The following is a 17,707-nucleotide window of genomic DNA, read 5'->3' as shown; positions in this document are numbered from 1 at the left end:
GGGGTGAAGGTTGCAGGGGTGTCTGGGAACTGAACAAATAGCTAAAAATGTCTAATGACTTTTGCAGGGCAGTGTTTCCAGGTGGGTAGGATCTAAGCCTGCAGGGAATTGGGTGGTCAGTAAATACAGGGGTGAAAGTGGCAGGAGCATCACCATTACTTTTACAACAACCAGCTCCTCTATCACCTCCGATCTACTTCTAGATCGGAGGGAGAAGTATCAATTTAAACTTCTCTTCCCAGAATAACGTCCTTTAATGGCTTTCATTGTATTGAGATTAAAATACAGAATCCTTCATCTAGAGTTTTCAGGTGCCTGAAGGAATTGACACTTGTTTATCTCTTTAACATCACCTTCCCCTCTCCTCCCCTCCACTACCCCCCCTCCCCCTTCCCTCACCTCCCTTCCCCTTCCCTTCTCTCCCCCACCTCTATCCCACTCAGCCTGATTCTGAATTCCTGCCAAACAGGTCAGCTTGAAGTCAGCAAGGTTTTCCTGCATCAGGGCCTTAGCATGTGCTGTTTCCCCACCATTCTTCATAGGGTTAGCATTGATTCTAGGAGCTTAGCTTAAGTGTTTATTCAGACAGGTTTTCTCTGACCACTCTACACGAAGTACTCTCTGTCCTTTGTCTAAGCCCTTTATTTGTTTCCATAACAACAACCACCACAATGTATAATTATTGTGCTCTAGCATGGTGTCTGACTAAAGAACTCCTTGTCAAATGATTGAGTGAAGGAATGAGTTTACACTCATTTTTCCCCTTTTCTCCCTGTATCTTTTCTCTATTTAATTTGTCTTCTTTTTTCCAAACTCAAATGGCTTATATAATTTTCTTTGATTATGAAAGTAGTACATATCCCTGTCAAAAAATTAAGTAATACTTAAGTATGTAAGGAAGAAAATGAAAATCTCTGAAATTCCATCACCCAGACAAAAACCAGAGCTAACCTTTTATTCTGTATTTAAAATCTTGTTCTTAATTTTAAAAAGCAGTCAATATTTTTCTTTCCAAAATTTAACAAAACCAGGTTGTTTTGCCCTGAAAAGGACTTCAAGGTCTGTGCATCCCCCTCAGAAACCTTTTCCTCCCATTGTCATTGGTACTCTTCTGTGCCTAGGAGTTAGACTGATCCTGCCCTTTTCAGGCATCGTCTGGCATTTATCATTGGTTAAAAAAAAAAAAAAACTGTTATTCTTGTCTTTTGCTGCCAGCCTTGCAGACTGGGTATTTAAATGCCTTTGATTGTGTATTTGGAGACGCTAACAGCTGCATGTGCTATTTCCAATACTCTTTAAGACCCACCCAGGATGTGACCATGGGGATGTTTGCCATTTTTTTTTTTTGGAGGGGGAGGAGGTAGATGTAAAACTGGTGAGTGATAACATGGAGGTGAAAACTAGGTGAAAAATTCTTCAACAGATTGTAAGCTTGCCATCTGATATTTAGAGAAAACTGCATTCCTTTGAGCAGCTCTCAGAACTCGCATCTGCCTGAACTTGGGGCAGCCTGGGATGGCCAGTGCTTTGGAGATTCAAGTAAAGTCAGTATGTTTCACAAACAAACAAAGCAAACAAATTCCACTTTCTCCTGCTACATGTATATGGCAACAGTGCTATATGCACCACACACACACACACACACACACACACACTATGTAGCAGTGCTCATCTCCAACCTATATATAAATTACCAACCAACCAACAAAAGCCCAAATGAAAATCTATAATTTTTTCTCTTAAAAAGAAATTGGATCGATTAGGGGGCCATGAGCATGTTCTTTGCTTCTTTGAAGCATTGACTATGCAGCTGAATTGTGTTTCTAGTTGTTTATATTCACCTCCAGCTCAATAAATAAACCATTCACTGACACTGTTTTGGGACATGATCAGGCTGAGAAATCCTTGTTATATTTTAGTAGAATCAAGTTCGTCAATTTTTCTTAAAATATTTTGCAACTGTGGGGGATAAAAAAAATTAATACCCCCCACCCCCCCTTCTAAGTTCTTCTAGCTGGGCTAATAATCAAATTAGCAGAGATAGATTGACAGGAAAAAAATCAAAGTTTTGATACATAGATATGGGAAATTCACATAAGCACAAAAATTCCAAAGACAGTGAGGCAACGTTGGGTACGTATATAAGGTGTTTTTGGACAAAGAAGAAAGGGGGAAAGAGGTTGTAGGTTTCAAAAGTTACAGGTGATTGAGGAAGAGCAGAATATACATGGCAGGAAAATTCATGCTGGGTAGCTCAGAAACAGTGGGACCTGGGGTATCCAGCTAACAGGCTTGGTGATTAAGCCAAGGCTGCCTTCCTAGGGCAGGTAGGTTTTTCTGTCTGAATATCTTAGGCAGGAAAGTTGGGGAGGCTCAAACATTCTTTCTGAGTCTTGTTTCTTAGTAAACAGCTTACAATCAGTATCCCAAAAAGGCAGCTTTAGGGTGGCAACATTTTGGTCCCTTCACAACCCAAAGCCTAGTAGAAGTTTAAATTATTTCTGTTCTTTTCGTATAATGATATTAACTTATTTGATGTTCTAGGAAATTTTTGGTTTGAAAAAAGGTGTTGAAAATTCGAACTATTTTCCTTGTCTATTGATTCTTAAACTCTTACTGTTATATTTTGACTATTTGTTTTGGTGTGGGTTGGGGCAGGCAGTTAGTATGTTACATTTGCATAATTCCTTGATGTTAGAATATATTTTAATGATACTGTCAGTGCCCTGCCCACTTCCTTTCAGGCCTTATCATTTCATTGGCTTCAGATTCCCCCCTGTGAGTACCTGGAAATGCTGGAGAATTAACAACCCCCAGAAGCCCTCAGTCAGCAGCTAGTGGGAGGTAGGGTGTAATTACTCCAGCTTTCTCATCCCTTGTGGCTTGTAAGGTGGAGTTAAGTTCTAGTCATGGCAGAACAACCTAGTCTTGAGCTGTCCTCCCTTTCCTGCTGCTCCCGTACCAGTAATGCCTGACCTGAACCTCCCTAATAAACTATTTGCAATCAAATCTTTGTCTCAAACTAAATCCAACTGGAGAATACCTAATCTAAAACAAACTTCTTACCTTCAAGAAATAGTTTAATGTATTATCCTCGGTAGATAGAAAAAAAAATTCTTGGTTTAATCCACTTAACAGGTACAGTAGTCCTCCCGTTACTCATGGGGGACGTTCCAAGACTCCTAGTGAATGCCTGAAACTGCAGGTAGTACTGAATCCTATATATACTGTTTTTCCTATACGTACACATACTTATGATAAAGTTTAATTTATAAATTAGGCACAGTGAAATTCACAACAACTAATAATCAAATAGAACAATTATAACAATATACGATAATAAAAGTTATGTGAATATGGTCTCTCTCTCTCTCAAAATATCTTAATATCACGCTTCTTGGGATGTAAGGTGATAAAATGCCTACGTGATGAGATGGAGTGAGGCGAACGACATAGCCATTGTGACATAGCGTTAGGCTGCTATTGATCTACTGATGTTACAACAGAAGGAAGATCGTCTGCTTTAAGTGATCCCGGATCGTGGAGCCATGCTGATGTCAATGGTTAGATGTCAGAAGCGAACAGTGTGTGGTTGGTTGGGGAAATTTAGTATTTTCAGACTTCGTTTGACACTGGATAACAAACAGAGGAAAGCGAAACTGTGGATAAGGGGGGGATTACTGTACTTTATACGGGCGTATACACACCTCATTTTATTGTGTATCAGGTATCCATGCAAAAGTTATCCCCACCTTGAAAGACATGGGATGGGTGTGACTCTCCTAGGTTCTTTGGGGGCAGTTAATTGCTTGGGTTTGCAGCTATAGTCTGGCCACCTACATGTGGCCTAAGAATACACTGCCTTGGCCACGAGGTTATGATGGAACCAAATTCACAGTTATTAACTAGAAGCACATTATCTCTGTGGTGGGCCAGTAGTGTGTCCTGTAATTTAGGGAGAGGCAGCAGAACATGGTGACTGGATGCAAATCCTCATACCGCCTCTTACTGTCATCAGATAAAATGAAGATAGTAATTCCTACTCTTCAGGGTGTTTGTAAAGATTTCCATTGATAAAAAATATTTGAGCCCAGTGCCTGATAGATAGTAAGCTCTTGGTAAATGGTAGTTGTTTGTCCAACCCAGTACACTTTCAAAAAGGAAAGAGGGTGCAAAATGATATGTATTATATAATTTATGAGTATATATTACATAATTTTAAAATTATATCTTAAAAATTTTATTATGTGAATAGACCTACAGAATAGTTGTATTTAAAATTTTGGGGAAATGAAATTCTTTAAAAAAGTCCATGTACATTAAAGCAAAATAAAAAACCTTTATATTGTCTTATTTGAACATTACAAATGAATAGAATGATTATTTTTGCTAAATATTCATATACTTAATCAACTTTTTAGGCGTATCTGGCTGTAATGCCCCATCACTGGCATTTTTTTTTTTTGAAGAATGCCTTTTTAAAAATAAGTACATTATTATTATTTTTTTTAAATTAGTTTTTTAAATTTATTGGGGTGACAATTGTTAGTAAAATTACATAGATTTCAGGTGTGCAATTCTGTATCACATCATCTATAAATTACATTGTGTGTTCACCACCCAGAGTCAGTTCTCCTTCCATCACCATATATTCGATCCCCCTTACCCCCATCTCCCACCCCCCAACCCCCTTACCCTCTGGTAACCACTAAATTACGTTCCCCAGATTAATTTTCAAACCCCGTGGCCATCCTGTGGTCACCGACTGCCCTCCAATCCCCTCACCCCCCCTACCCCCACCCCCCGCCCATCTAGCAACCCTCAGTTTTATTTTTCATTTTTCATAATCTCTACAATTGTTTTTGAAGTTATATTTTATGTTAATAAAATTGAAATTGACACCTTCAGTTGATTCTTCTCTGTAAACCATAATATTTTTACTTGAAAAACATCATATCTCTATAAGAACTGAGTTATCTAGTGAAACCTGAGTGAATTCTGCTAAATGGAGAATATTCTCAATTGTAATATTTTTGTATTAAACTGTATAAGTAATCAGCTAAAATATAATCCTTAATACTGCTTTTTTTCCCCAGAAGCTTCCATTCAGAGTAACTTTCCTTGACAAATATTTCTAGAACACAAAATTCATCAAATAAATTATCTCCAGATATAATTCTTTTGATGTTTCCCTAAACTATCACAGTTTTTTATGCTAAAAAATCATAGGCCCTCCTAATTTTGTTCCATTCCAGTGGGCATTATAAAAGTTTCTCCCCACAGTAGATATATTCCAAAGAGCAATTATGGAATTTCACCATTAAATCTTGGACATGATTTGAGTACTCATTGATTTACTTCTTTCTTTGCTATGGTTGAGATGTTTCAGGGTCTTCCTTTGTGCGAGCTTTATTGTTAAATAATTGTAATTCTCCAAAAGCTTCAAAAGGTGAAGACTTCTAGTGCTCCTTGAATTCTCTGATTACAATTTCTGATATTGAACAAATGCATCCTGAACTTAGAGGATTCATTTATGAAAAAGTTTAATACCATTGATAGGACACATATTGAATTACTAAGCAGTTCCAGTTGATGGGCAGCAAAGAGAGAAGTCTAGCAGGGCCATGCTGAAGTGTTTTTGTTTTGTTTTAATTCAACATCAGCTTCCTCATAAAAATTTTGGTATAGTTTACAATTTTACCAATTGAAATAGTCTACTGTTTCAATTGGTATAATCAACTTTTGTGGGTGAAATTATAACTTTACATTTACACTAAACAATTCCAATTCCATTTCCGCTTTATGTCTTAATTTAAAAATTAGCATCCTTTTTTTTCCATAAAAAATTGTATTTACTTAGAAGCATTTACAATGTCAACAAAACAGCTGCAATTGTTTTTTTGCAATTACAGAGTGGTATTCAGTTAACAGAACAACAATTGTTTTGTGTAAGCTGCATCAGAGATAACTGAAGATGAAAAAACTACCATTCCCATATATACCTAATTTGTGCTGTGCACCAACAAGGACCGGCTTTAAATTTCCATGCCCATTTACAACCCCCATACTGTACCATGCAAGGTTAGTGGCTATTGAAGATACCACCAGGACAGGGCTATCTAAAGACACATTCGGTAGTGTGTTGTGTGTTAACTATACAAAAAAAAACACTGTACAGTTTAAAAACAAATCTTACACAGCCTTACATTTCAATTTTTGTCTTTAAAAGGAGTGAGTTGTGTACAGGGGGTTAAATACTTTATAGACAAGAAAAAAAAAACTGCGCTAGAACCAGCTTATTCATCATCATCATCTTCATCTTCATCTTCTTCATCTTCTTCGTCCTCCTCATCCTCTTCATCTTCCTCGTCTTCCTCGTCTTCCTTCTTTTTCTTGCTCTTTTCAGCCTTGACAACTTCCTTTTGTGCCGCATCAGGCTTTCCTTTAGCTCAGTATGCAGCAATGTCCTTTTCGTATTTTTCCTTCAGCTCAGTAGCCTTCTTCTCATAAGGCTGCGTGTCACCTGCAGCAGTGTCATTCCTCATCTCTCCCAGCTTCTTTGCAACATCACCAGTGGATAGGCTGGGATGCTGTCCTGTGATTTTTGGGCGATACTCAGAACAAAACAAGAAAAAGGCCGAAGAAGGCCTCTTGGGTACATTGGGATCCTTGAACTTCTTTTTTGTTTCCCCTTTAGGAGGGATGTAAGTTTTCATTTCTCTTTCATAATGGGCATTGTCAGCCTTTGCCATGTCTTCAAATTTTCCTTTTTCTTTAGCAGACATGGTCTTCCCCCTCTCTGAGCACTTAGAAAACTCCGAGAAGTTGACTGAAGCATCTGGGTGCTTCTTTTTGTGCTCCTCCCGGCAAGATTGCACAAAGAATGCATATGATGACATTTTGCCTCTCGGCTTCTTAGGATCTCCTTTGCCCATGTTTAATTATTTGTTCTCAGCGAGCACAGAGTCGCCCAGTGCCCGTCAGAGTCGCCCAGTGCCCGTCCGACTTGCAGTTGCCCTGGCACTGTCTCTGTGGAGCTCAGTGTACTGCAATGGCTGTGAGAGCGGGAGCCAGACACAGCCTCCTCACTCTCTCAAAAATTAGCATCTTAATTAGTGAAACATTGTTTTTACCATGGGCACAGTGTCCCACCAAAATTATTATCACTTGCAAAAACAAATGATTTTGTATTTAATTTTGAACTTTTCAACTAAATTTACAGGAATGTCAGATGTTTTATCTTAAACAGACTAAATTTCAAAAGCATTACTTCGATTTCGTGAATTAGATATAAAAAAAAAAATCAAACCATTCTTGGAATTATTTGATCTTTGTAGGTGAAGCCTTGATAACACTGATATAAAATTAGCAACAATTAAACTGTTTATAAAAATTCTGTTTTCATTACCAGACACACATAGCTTTTACTTCACTTTTTGTACATGAACATCATAACTTGAAATAAAAAATTGGCAAAGTCAATTTAGAAGAACAAGCACTGGATCTAAATGGTATGTAAGTACCTCTCCAGCTGCATGTGATAAATCATAAACTGCAAGTACAGGGTTCTTAAAATAGCTACTAATTTTTGATGTCTATTATAATGCTGCTTCAGCAGATTTGTGTTTTGGGGCTTTCACTCGGTTAATGATATCACTTTGTCCCTCCTTGCTGTGGGGAGTGGCAAATGTTGGTATTTTGTGCAATTTCACATTCATCATTAATCTGAGAATAGGAAATTCAGCATTTAATATTTTACTAAATGTAAACTTCCATTTTTGAGCTCACTGTCATTGAAAGGGCTATTGTAAAATAAAAAAAGCATCACCAAACAATAATATAATTAATAATTATATATCATACAGTAAATGACCAAATCATTTGTTAAGAGTGTCACGATCAGTCTCTGGACGCTCTAAGGAAGCACTCTCGGCCTCTTTTCCCTGCAAATATTTAGAAACCCCTAACCCATAATTTCCCACCTTTCCCACAGACCCTACCAGCTGTGCCTTCACGGTTCCATACGTCCTGTAGGCCTGAGCACGGACATGGCATAACTAGGTGGCAAATCCAAGGGCATAGGGCATCAGAGAGTTCTCTTACCACCACCAGAAGCTGGAGGGCTTAGCTGCCCCCAGCAACTCTTGTTTGAGTGCATTTTCTTTTATCAGCAAATGCCCCGCGGTCCTGAAAAGGAAGTGGTAGTTCCACTGCGTTTGGGAAGTGGTGGAGAAAATAGAGATGGGTCATTGCTGGTCATCCTTTGTTAGAGTGACATGGCTGTTCTCTGCTTGTTCTGGCTTAGGCTGCTATAGCAAAACACCACAGACTTGGTGATAACATATTTCTCACAGTTGTGGAGTCTGGAAGTCCAAGATCAAGGCGCTGGCAGATTTGGTGTCTGGTGAGAGCCCGCTTCCTAGTTTGCAAATGGCCGTTTATTGTTATGTCCTCACATGGCCTTTCCTCAATGTGTGCAGTGGATGGTGGTGGGGTGCTCTGGTTTCTTCCTCTTAAAAAGGGACTAATTCCATTGTGAGGACCCCACCCTCATGACCTACACCAAGTTACCTCCCCAAAGCCCCACCTCCAGATACCACCACATCAGGAATTAGGGCTTGAACATACAACTTTTTTTGGCGCGGGGCGGGGGTGGGGGGGCACAAACGTTCAGTCCATACCACTGCTCATGTGCTTCACATAGTCCTGGACAATAAATACCATGGAGGAAGTTGCAAATACAAAGTGGAGGGCTACTCAAACAACCCAGCTTTTAATGCGAATGTTAATAGTAATTCTCCATTGAAGTGAAAATACGAAGGCGAATGTTCAGCCAAACAGGATGGCGGGACAATAGGCCTAAACCTGGGCTGTCCAGGGCAAAAAGGGACCCTAGCCACTATTAGGGAGGACAGCACCGTCTCTTAAAAGAAGTTTTTACATCGGAACACTAGAGGGCGCTTTAGACTAATTAAGAATTCAGCTTTAATTTACACAAGGTAACATGAGGTACCAAATTGATGTTATACATTTCAATAGTGAATAGTTTATAAACCTTTAAAATAATCATAAAATAGTAAGTGGCTTATTTGGGTAAATTCATATCAGGTGATTTTGATATTCTAAGAACATAAATTCAATACAATTGTTTGATATGCTCCGTACTCCCCATGCTAAAGGTTATGATGATCCTATTTTTGTTTTACTTCAGAATTTTAAAAAATCTTCAGGAGAGCCTTAAGGTTAAAGATTGGATTGCAGTTTGCCCTCACTAACTGAGATTTTTTTTCATGGAGGGTTGTAGGGGGCAAAGAGTGCTATACAATTGATTTAAACAACTATAGTGTTGTCCTTTTGAGATGAACCTAATGATATTGTTTTACATACATGTGGCACCCACTGTTCTTATCATAAGTGTTGATAAGTAAGGTAGATTATTAAGGCAAGTACTCCAGTGCTTAGGACAACAGTGTGAACAGTGGAAGAAAATGTTTGACCTGACATCTGGTCTAGAGCCCCTGGTTCTGTCCTCACCTCTGTGACTTTGGACAAATATTATCTTTCTAGGCCAGTTTCTCTAATGGGGTTGAACTAAACCACTGCTAAGTCTTTTTCTAAGTCTGAAATTGTCTAATCCTGACTTTTACACTTAACTTTGATTACTCTTAAATTTACATTTGCATGTAGGTGCTGTGTGTGGAAATTACCTTTAATTCAAATCATGAAGTCTGTGACACTGTGGTAACTGGATTCAGGAGAAAGTGGGGAGGTAGCTGGTTCCCTGTTTTGGGGGCCCATCAAGTTCTTTAAAAATGGCTCATTTTTACATTAGAAACAGATAGCTTTTGTTAACTGCTAGAAAATACTCATACAGGTACTGCTGCTCAACTTTAAACTTCCCTTGAGGCAAAAATTATGGCCAAGTGTTTATATTTCATTGACTTTCCTGCTAGGATTCAGACTACACAGAAAGTGAAAGGCTAAAAATCACTTGAGATTTTAAATCAAGTCTAATTAGTCTATTTCTGATATTATGAAAATGAATGAGATAAACATTTGCTAGATAGATATAAGCCCCATCTGCCCTCATATAACTGAGGCCAGACTGTTTAGTGATGTTTGATTGAATATTGTTACTACACAGTATTTTAACTTCTGAAGAATGCTCTGACATTTTTAACTGAATTCTGCTTTTAAAACAAATATATTATTGAGTGGTGTACTCTTTACATGGACAAATAAAATGTTAGCAACATTCATCTCTTGGAAGGAAAATAGCGCCTGTCTTACATACACATAAAAAATGATTCTTAGCATATTTCTAAATTTTCAGTAATCTTTTGCATGTCTTTGTGTGAGTATGTGTCTGTGCATGTGTGTGCATGTGTTTGCATGTCTTGTGTCTGCAGGTGTATCTCTGTGTGCTCATGCTTCAAGAGTATAGTCACTGTAGTTAAAACTCCCAGATGATGACTTGGTGTAGATCTTGAAAGTTTCTCCATATTTCATAGTTCCCTATCTGTGATGGTAAAATCAAAATTAAGGAGATCCCAAAGGGCAAGTCATCTCATGATAATTTGTTCATGACTTGTAATGTCTGAACTGAGTCTTGGAAGCAGCAGGCAGAATAGGGGACGAAAGGACACAGAGGCTAAACCAAAGAGCAGGGTAAGGCAGGGGTCCTCATGGGTCTCACTCCAGGGAACGTGGGCAGGTGGGTGAACAACCAGTCAAATGTGCAAGAGACCACAAGTGGAAGCCTAAGTAAGGAGGTCAGTGTCAGGAAGACAACCCATCCATTCATCAGTCCTGTGCTGAGTGCCCAGTTTGTTCCAGGTGATACAATTGATGAAATGAATGTGGAAATTTCTTCCCTTGAGCATTTTAAGGACTAGCAGGTAAAACAGATGTAGAACTAAACCATCATAAAATCATAAATGCTAAGAGGAGTGCCATGGAAACCTCAGGAGTTTATGTGGGCGGGAGAAGACCTCGCTGAGGACCCAATGCCTAATGTTTTTCAAGGGAAGGCAAGGGTTCCCAGGTGGACAGCCGTCTTTCCTAGGTGTGGATGGAGGCAGCATGAAGCCCTATCCTTGTGCAGTGTGGCCGTGGATGGCGAGGGTACATGTGGGGCATGGCAGAAGTGCCTGTAAGAGATGGAGCTCTCGGTTCTTTTAGTGCTTCATGAAGTCTTTGATGAACAGGCTGGCTTGAGTTCAAGATGTTGCTTTCTAAACCTATTTTTGCTGTTCCTCAGATGATCGTCATTTATTAAGGAGCACAGTTATTTCCTCAGGCATTTAGCCAAAAGTGAATTTTACTCTTTGTTACAAGTATGTCAGAAATAACACTGGGGGAGGAGAGAGATCAAATGGATATCAGTATTTCCACTATCATTTCTAAAGAGATCGTTTTTGAGATTATCAGTCAAGACTCTTAGTTGCAAGCGACTGAAACTCCACTCAAACTAGTGTATGCAAAAACAGGAAATTGTGGTCTCGTAATTGGGAAGTCTAAGGGGCTGGACATAGGAATAGCTGGACCAGAGTTTCAAATGTTGCCATAGTACTTCTTCTCTATGCCCCTCATCTCTATTCATCTCTGTTTACACTTTTGGATCCTACAGTTTTAAAAAAGGGTATCTCTCCTGAGAATTCTAATGAGGTGGAGAACTTTGGTTGGATTAGCATGTGCCAGATGGCTGGCTGGTGTTTTGGCGACTGTAGTACAAGTGGTGAAGAAACTGTAGAGAAAATTAGAAAATAACAAGTAAAGTCATCCTCTTTCAGCCCATTCCTTAACTTTTGAGGGACAGAAGTGTCGAACATTGGGAATAAAAAATGTCACACATCAGCAATGAGCAATAAAGACTGAGGATAATAAACTGATTCAGATAACAAGAACAACACTTTACTTTGAGTGCTCAATATGTGCTAGGTATTTTCCCTAAACCTTTTATGTGTATCACACTTAATTTTCATGAAAATCCTATGAGAGAGGCACGACTGTCATCTCTATCTTATGGATGAGGAAACTGAGGCACTGGGAGTTGAGGAGACTCCCCTGGGTCACACAGTACTGCACAGAAGTTTGTATTCACTCATGTGCTCTTAACCATCATGCTGTACAACACATTTGCATGGTATAATAATTAGTGAATACGGTCTAATGAATGACTAGCTTGTGTTACAAAGATACTAAGCACGTGGTAAAGAAAGGAAGAGAGAAGACTCCATATTTTTTTCCAGCAGCTAGCCCAATTATTTGATGACTTCACCCAGCTGCCAAGGCTCCAGTGGCATCCACTCAGGCTGGGGAATGGATTTGTCTGGGTCACATCAAGGCTTACCTGAAAATAGTGACCATGGATTCAAGGCCACCCACTAATTAACTGGTGGGAATTGGGCTCACGGATGGCATAGAGGATCATGGGGAGCAAGAATGGGGTCCCCTACCTGAGAGAATAGGTAAAATGCAAGGAAGAGACATTGCTTGAACTCCCTGCACAGCTCTGTTGTGTAACACCAAATCAGGAGACAGTCGAGCCTCTCTGTCTACTCTGGGAGCCGGACCTCCTTCTGTGGACAGTGGTGTCCACACCTACAGGAACCAGAAAAGATGGAGAGACACTGAAGTGCCAGGACTAAACTGGTTTCAGTGAGGGGTGGGGCGGTGGGGGGTGGGGGTATGTGTGAGGTTATCTCTTTGCTAAATTTTTTTTGTTTCATTGTAATTTTTAAAATTGTGGTTAAATGTACATAACATAAAACTGACCATTTTTATGTGTACAGTTCAGTGGCATCAGTACGTTCACAATGTTGTACAATCATCACCATTATCTATAGGTATACCTTGTTTTATTGCACTTTACAGATGTTGCGGGTTGTTTTCTGCAAGTTGAAGGCAAGACTCTCCACCAGCAAAAAGATAGACTTGCTTTATTGCGGTGGTGTGGAACCAAACCTGCAATATCTTTGAGGGATGACTATTTTCTAGAACTTTTTCATCATTCTAAATAGCAACTCTCCATTCCTCCTTGCCCCCTGCCCTCTGATAACATCTATTCTACTTTCTGTCTCAGTGAATTTGCCTCTTCTAGGTACCTCATGTAAGTGGAATCATACAGTATTTGTCCTTTTGTAACTGGCTTCTTTCTTTTAGCATAATGTGCTCAAGGTTCATCCATGTCGTAGCGTGTGTTAGAACTTCATTTCTTTGTTAAAATTAGAAGACTGGAGAGGAGGAGGCATGAGATGGTCTGGGCTTTCCCTCCATGGGTGGCAGTGGGAGAAAGCAGAGCAGGGATGCCATCCGCCTGCCTTTCAAGAAGTTAAAATTGTCACTTGGCTGCTTCCTTGCCATTTTCCAAGGCTGGCAAGTGGTGCGAGTGATGGGGCAACAGAAAAGCAAACTTCTCACCCCAACCTATCCCCAGATTCCTTGTCTATACTGCCTAAAATACAGGGACTAGGAAATTGACTTGATTTAACGGTGAGAAAGAGTGGGGAGTTGTGGTGGGAAGACCTGTCAATTATTCACATTTTAATGTGAATTAATGCCCTCAGATCATTTTCCAGTACACCCAGCTTACCTAAGCAAATTATGGCGTTGGAGTATGGAGTAGAGTAAGGTTGAAGTTTTGGAGCATATGTACGGCAGTTTATTCAGACACCATCTAAGTCCCAAGCACCTGGGGAGAAGGAAGGCGAAAAGAGGAACCTGGAATCAAGAGGAGAAGGGTAGAGGAGCCAGCCTTGCTCTTGCCAGTCTTAACGGGGACCAGATGGGACCCCTCCCTCACCCACCCAGCAGCTGTCATTTAAAGCATCTAAGGGCCCTAACCCACCTGGAGTCTTGAAAAGGAACAGGGAGAGCTGGATTTTACAGCTTCCCTTCCTCCCTGCCTCTTTGCAGATTCTCTGGTGATGGAGCTGTGAAGGAGTTTCCAGGGTTGACTCTGGGTCATGCAGTGCATAACAGAAGTTCTTTGTGGAGACAGTTTATGTTCTATTCAGCTGTACTCACATTCACGTCCAGCTCCAGGGTGCCGACGCTTCTGCAAGGGTTTACATACTTTGACACTCTCATAGGGGGTCTGGCCTCCTTTCACCTCAGGGCTGTTCTTTCTTAGCTTAACATTGGATTAGTCGGTGAAAAGGTAGCCAGCATTGACTGAAGTACGTGCAGAGTCGGGAGACAGGAAGGAGGTTTCTAGGTCTGTGTTGTTGACCTAATTTTGTACTATGTTTTCAGCATTGCTGACCTAATTCTGTCTTATGTTTTCATTGAATGAGTTGATTATTTTTATATCATTTCCTGGTGAGTTACACCTTCACTACTTTCAATTTTTCCATGTCCCATTTTCTAGTTCCTTACCACATTTTATATACACTTGAAAATTCCCTGCTTAATCTCTTTCTCATTCTTTTAAGCCAGTAGGAACAGTATTGCCTGCTTATTATTTGAACAGCAGCATTGCTTCTGTTGTCATAAACACCCTGGTCTTAAACGTAATTGGTATGAGGAATAAGTTAATGTTTGTTGTCAAGTCTTTAAAGGAGTTGTGCTCTTCATGTTGCATTGAATATTTAATGTAACAATTGAATCTTTTTACTTTAATCTCCTTCCTTGAGTGATTAAATGTGCGTCACTAGGTCTGGCTTTCTTTCACTAACTCTGAAATCTGGCTCCTTGTTAAACAAGTTAGTTATTTATTCCCTAAAGTTATAGTCATTGTGTACTGCAGTTGCTGGCATTGTTTTTTGTGTGTCGATTTCAATGAAAACATTTAAACAAATCGCTTAAAAAAATATGTTCTCATTGTGTTTTGATACTCATCTTGATGGCAGATTGAACACTGGAGAGACATTCTAAATTAATGTTCAAACTTATGGGCAGTATAGCTTTCTTGTTTCTAAAACTTGCTCAAGTATGCCCAATTTCTGCTGGTATGACATAATAAAAGACTCTTATCTTGTGTAAGTTTGATTTTTGTATCCCCTTTCTGGTATTCAGTAAATTTTGAGATTCTCTTCAGTCCTAAAAATTAAGTGGGAATAGTAATTCAATTAAGCATGGCTTTTAAAAATAGTTAGTAACAAGATGTTATTGCTCAAAAATTTCTTTAATAATCAGGCCATTTCAATAAAGATGCTTCTTAAGGCAGCATCAATCCCTTGCTGTTACATATATTGTGAGTGTGATTGATTTACTGTCATGCACTGCATAATGTTTCAGTCAATGACAGACTGCATATACTATGGTGGTTCCGTACGATTATAATGGAACTGAAAAATTCCTATTGTCTAGTGATGTCATAGCCATTGTACTTTGTCGTGCAACACATGACTCACGTGTTTGTGGTGATGCTGGTGTAAACACACCTACTGTGCTGCCAGTCGTATAAAAGTGTAGCACATATAGTTATGCATAGTACATAATACTTGATAATGATAATAAACGACTATGTTACTGGTTTATGTATTATTATACTATACTTTTTATCATTATTTTAGAGTGTACTTTTTCTACTTATTAAAAAAAGTTTGCTGTAAAGCAGTATGCCGTGTTATGCCGGCAGCAGCCTCCTACATCTTGTGTTTACCGCGTCTCTTGATGGCATCATTTTCTCTTGTGCTTCATTTATCCTCCTATTGTTTTGTACAATAACATGCTGTGCATGTTTGTAGCCTAGGTGTGTAGTAGGCTAGTTTTGTCTAAGTGCTTTCTATGATGTTCGCACAATGACAAAATCGCCTAATGATCCATTTCTCAGAATGTATCCCCATCGTTAAGTGGCACATGACTGTATTGATGTGGTGAAACCTATATTAAATGTAAATAAATGCATTTAGTAACCCTTTAAGGAACAATTTTCCATCCCCCATAAAAGCATAGATTTATTTTATAAGGAGTGATAAAATTTATATTTTGTATGAAATATAATTTTAAATTTATTTAATGTCAGGTGGATTTTGCACATTAAATATGCAATATAATATTTATGTTTTCCTTTCCTATTACTGAAGAGAAATTAGTGGAGAAAGCAGAAAAAAAGATTTTAGGTGCCTGTCCTTCCCTCTGACTGTGTTCCTTTACTGTAGCTGTATTAACTAAGTAGATTGCTATAATTATGTAGTTCGTCTTTGCAGCAGCCTCAACTAATTCAGTTTAAAATTGGATTGAAAGAAAATAAAACTTTCTTGTGTGTCTAAATCCGAAATTTAGATTGTTCCGAACTTTTAAAAGAATGCTTAGCTAGTTTTTTTCCAACCACAATTTGATGTAATTTCCTTAAAAAGCAAGAAAATTGTGCCACATTCAGAGATCCTAGACTTAGTTGTTTAGGACCTGTTTCTCATAATGGGGGAAATTCAGTGGACCACCATGTACTATTTTCTTTTATACATATACTTGACCCTCGAACAATGTTGTACAATCATCATCACTATCTATAGGTATATCTTGCTTTATTGCACTTCACAGATGTTGTGGGGTGTTTTTGCAAATTGAAGGCAAAACATGGGGTTTGGGGGCGCTGACCCCCCCATACCGTCAAAAATTCACATATAACTTTTGACTCCCCCAAAACCTAACTACTAATATCCTACAGTTGACCAGAAGCCATACATAAAGCCAATTAACACATACTTTGTATGTTATATGTATTATATACTGTGTTATTACAATAAAGTAAGCTAGAGAAAAGAAAATGTTATTAAGAAAATCTTAAGGAAAAGAAAATATTTATTGAAAAAAATCCCTGTACAAGTGGACCCGCTCAGTTCTAACCCATGTTGTTTAAGAGTCAGATGTAGTGGGCGAGAACTAGGATTGGAAAACGAGGGGTGAGTCTTGATTAACTCAGAGGAGTTGGCAAGGGTGGGATTCTTCATTTTTTATCTTTGCAGTTCAGTGGGTCTTTATTTTTATGTGGACTCTTTTCCCTCACCTATTTCGTTCCATTTTTTTTCTTTATACAAGCATTAAAAATATTTTGATAATATTTGGATGCCTCTGAGCTTTGGAGCCATTTTTTTGGGGGTTCAATCCACTGGTTCCGTTTAGTTCTGCTTTGTTTTCATACTGTATTCATCAGAAAAACCTGAAGTGGAATGAAGCATATAGAAGTATTCAATTATCTTAAGTTCCTTCTTGAGTCATTTCAGCTAGAGAGTTTCTCTTCCTTTTGCTACTCAGAAAATGGGGTCTTCCCAAGCTGAAAAATCTCTACTGTAGGTCAACATCCTGCAAACCAAACATTCTTCCACTTCCCCATGTAAGCCCAACATTTGATTTATTATTTGGTCAGTGCTAACAGGAGGGCCTCTGGCTTAAGCAATTGTGAAAGGGAAACTGGTAGCTCTAGTTCTGTAACATAGCTGAAGGAGAACATAACCATGTCAGCTTGGGGATTTTTACTAAAGAGAGAAACTAGGGATTTGTTTAGACATGTATATGATTTATAAAAGAGGAAATTTGGAGTGATGATTAAGACTAGAACCATTGGCATTAGATAACCCTGGTTCAAAATCTGGCTCAGCCATTAACTAGCTAGGGGAACTTGATCTAACTGAGGAGTTCATTTGTAAAGATAACAATACATAATGTTTAGGGGATATTGTGGGACTGACATACCTATTGTGATATCTAGCACAAGGTAAGTCCTCAGTAAATGGGTCATTGATTCATAAATGTATTTATT

General features: G+C 38.8%; 1 protein-coding gene and 1 pseudogene across 1 annotated transcript in view; one reads left to right on the top strand and one right to left on the bottom strand.

The window, feature by feature from the left end:
- Positions 1-17,707, top strand: part of RNF144B (ring finger protein 144B) — a 156,026-nt gene that overhangs the window by 24,117 nt on the left and 114,202 nt on the right. The window lies entirely within an intron of this gene.
- Positions 6,153-6,935, bottom strand: LOC117027609 (high mobility group protein B1-like; annotated as a pseudogene).

Source organism: Rhinolophus ferrumequinum, chromosome 9, assembly GCF_004115265.2.
Source record: "Rhinolophus ferrumequinum isolate MPI-CBG mRhiFer1 chromosome 9, mRhiFer1_v1.p, whole genome shotgun sequence".
In the NCBI taxonomy this organism is placed as follows: Eukaryota; Metazoa; Chordata; class Mammalia; order Chiroptera; family Rhinolophidae; genus Rhinolophus; species Rhinolophus ferrumequinum.
The sequence above is the reverse complement of the archived record's forward strand: the minus strand, read 5'-3'. Positions and strand labels throughout refer to the sequence as shown.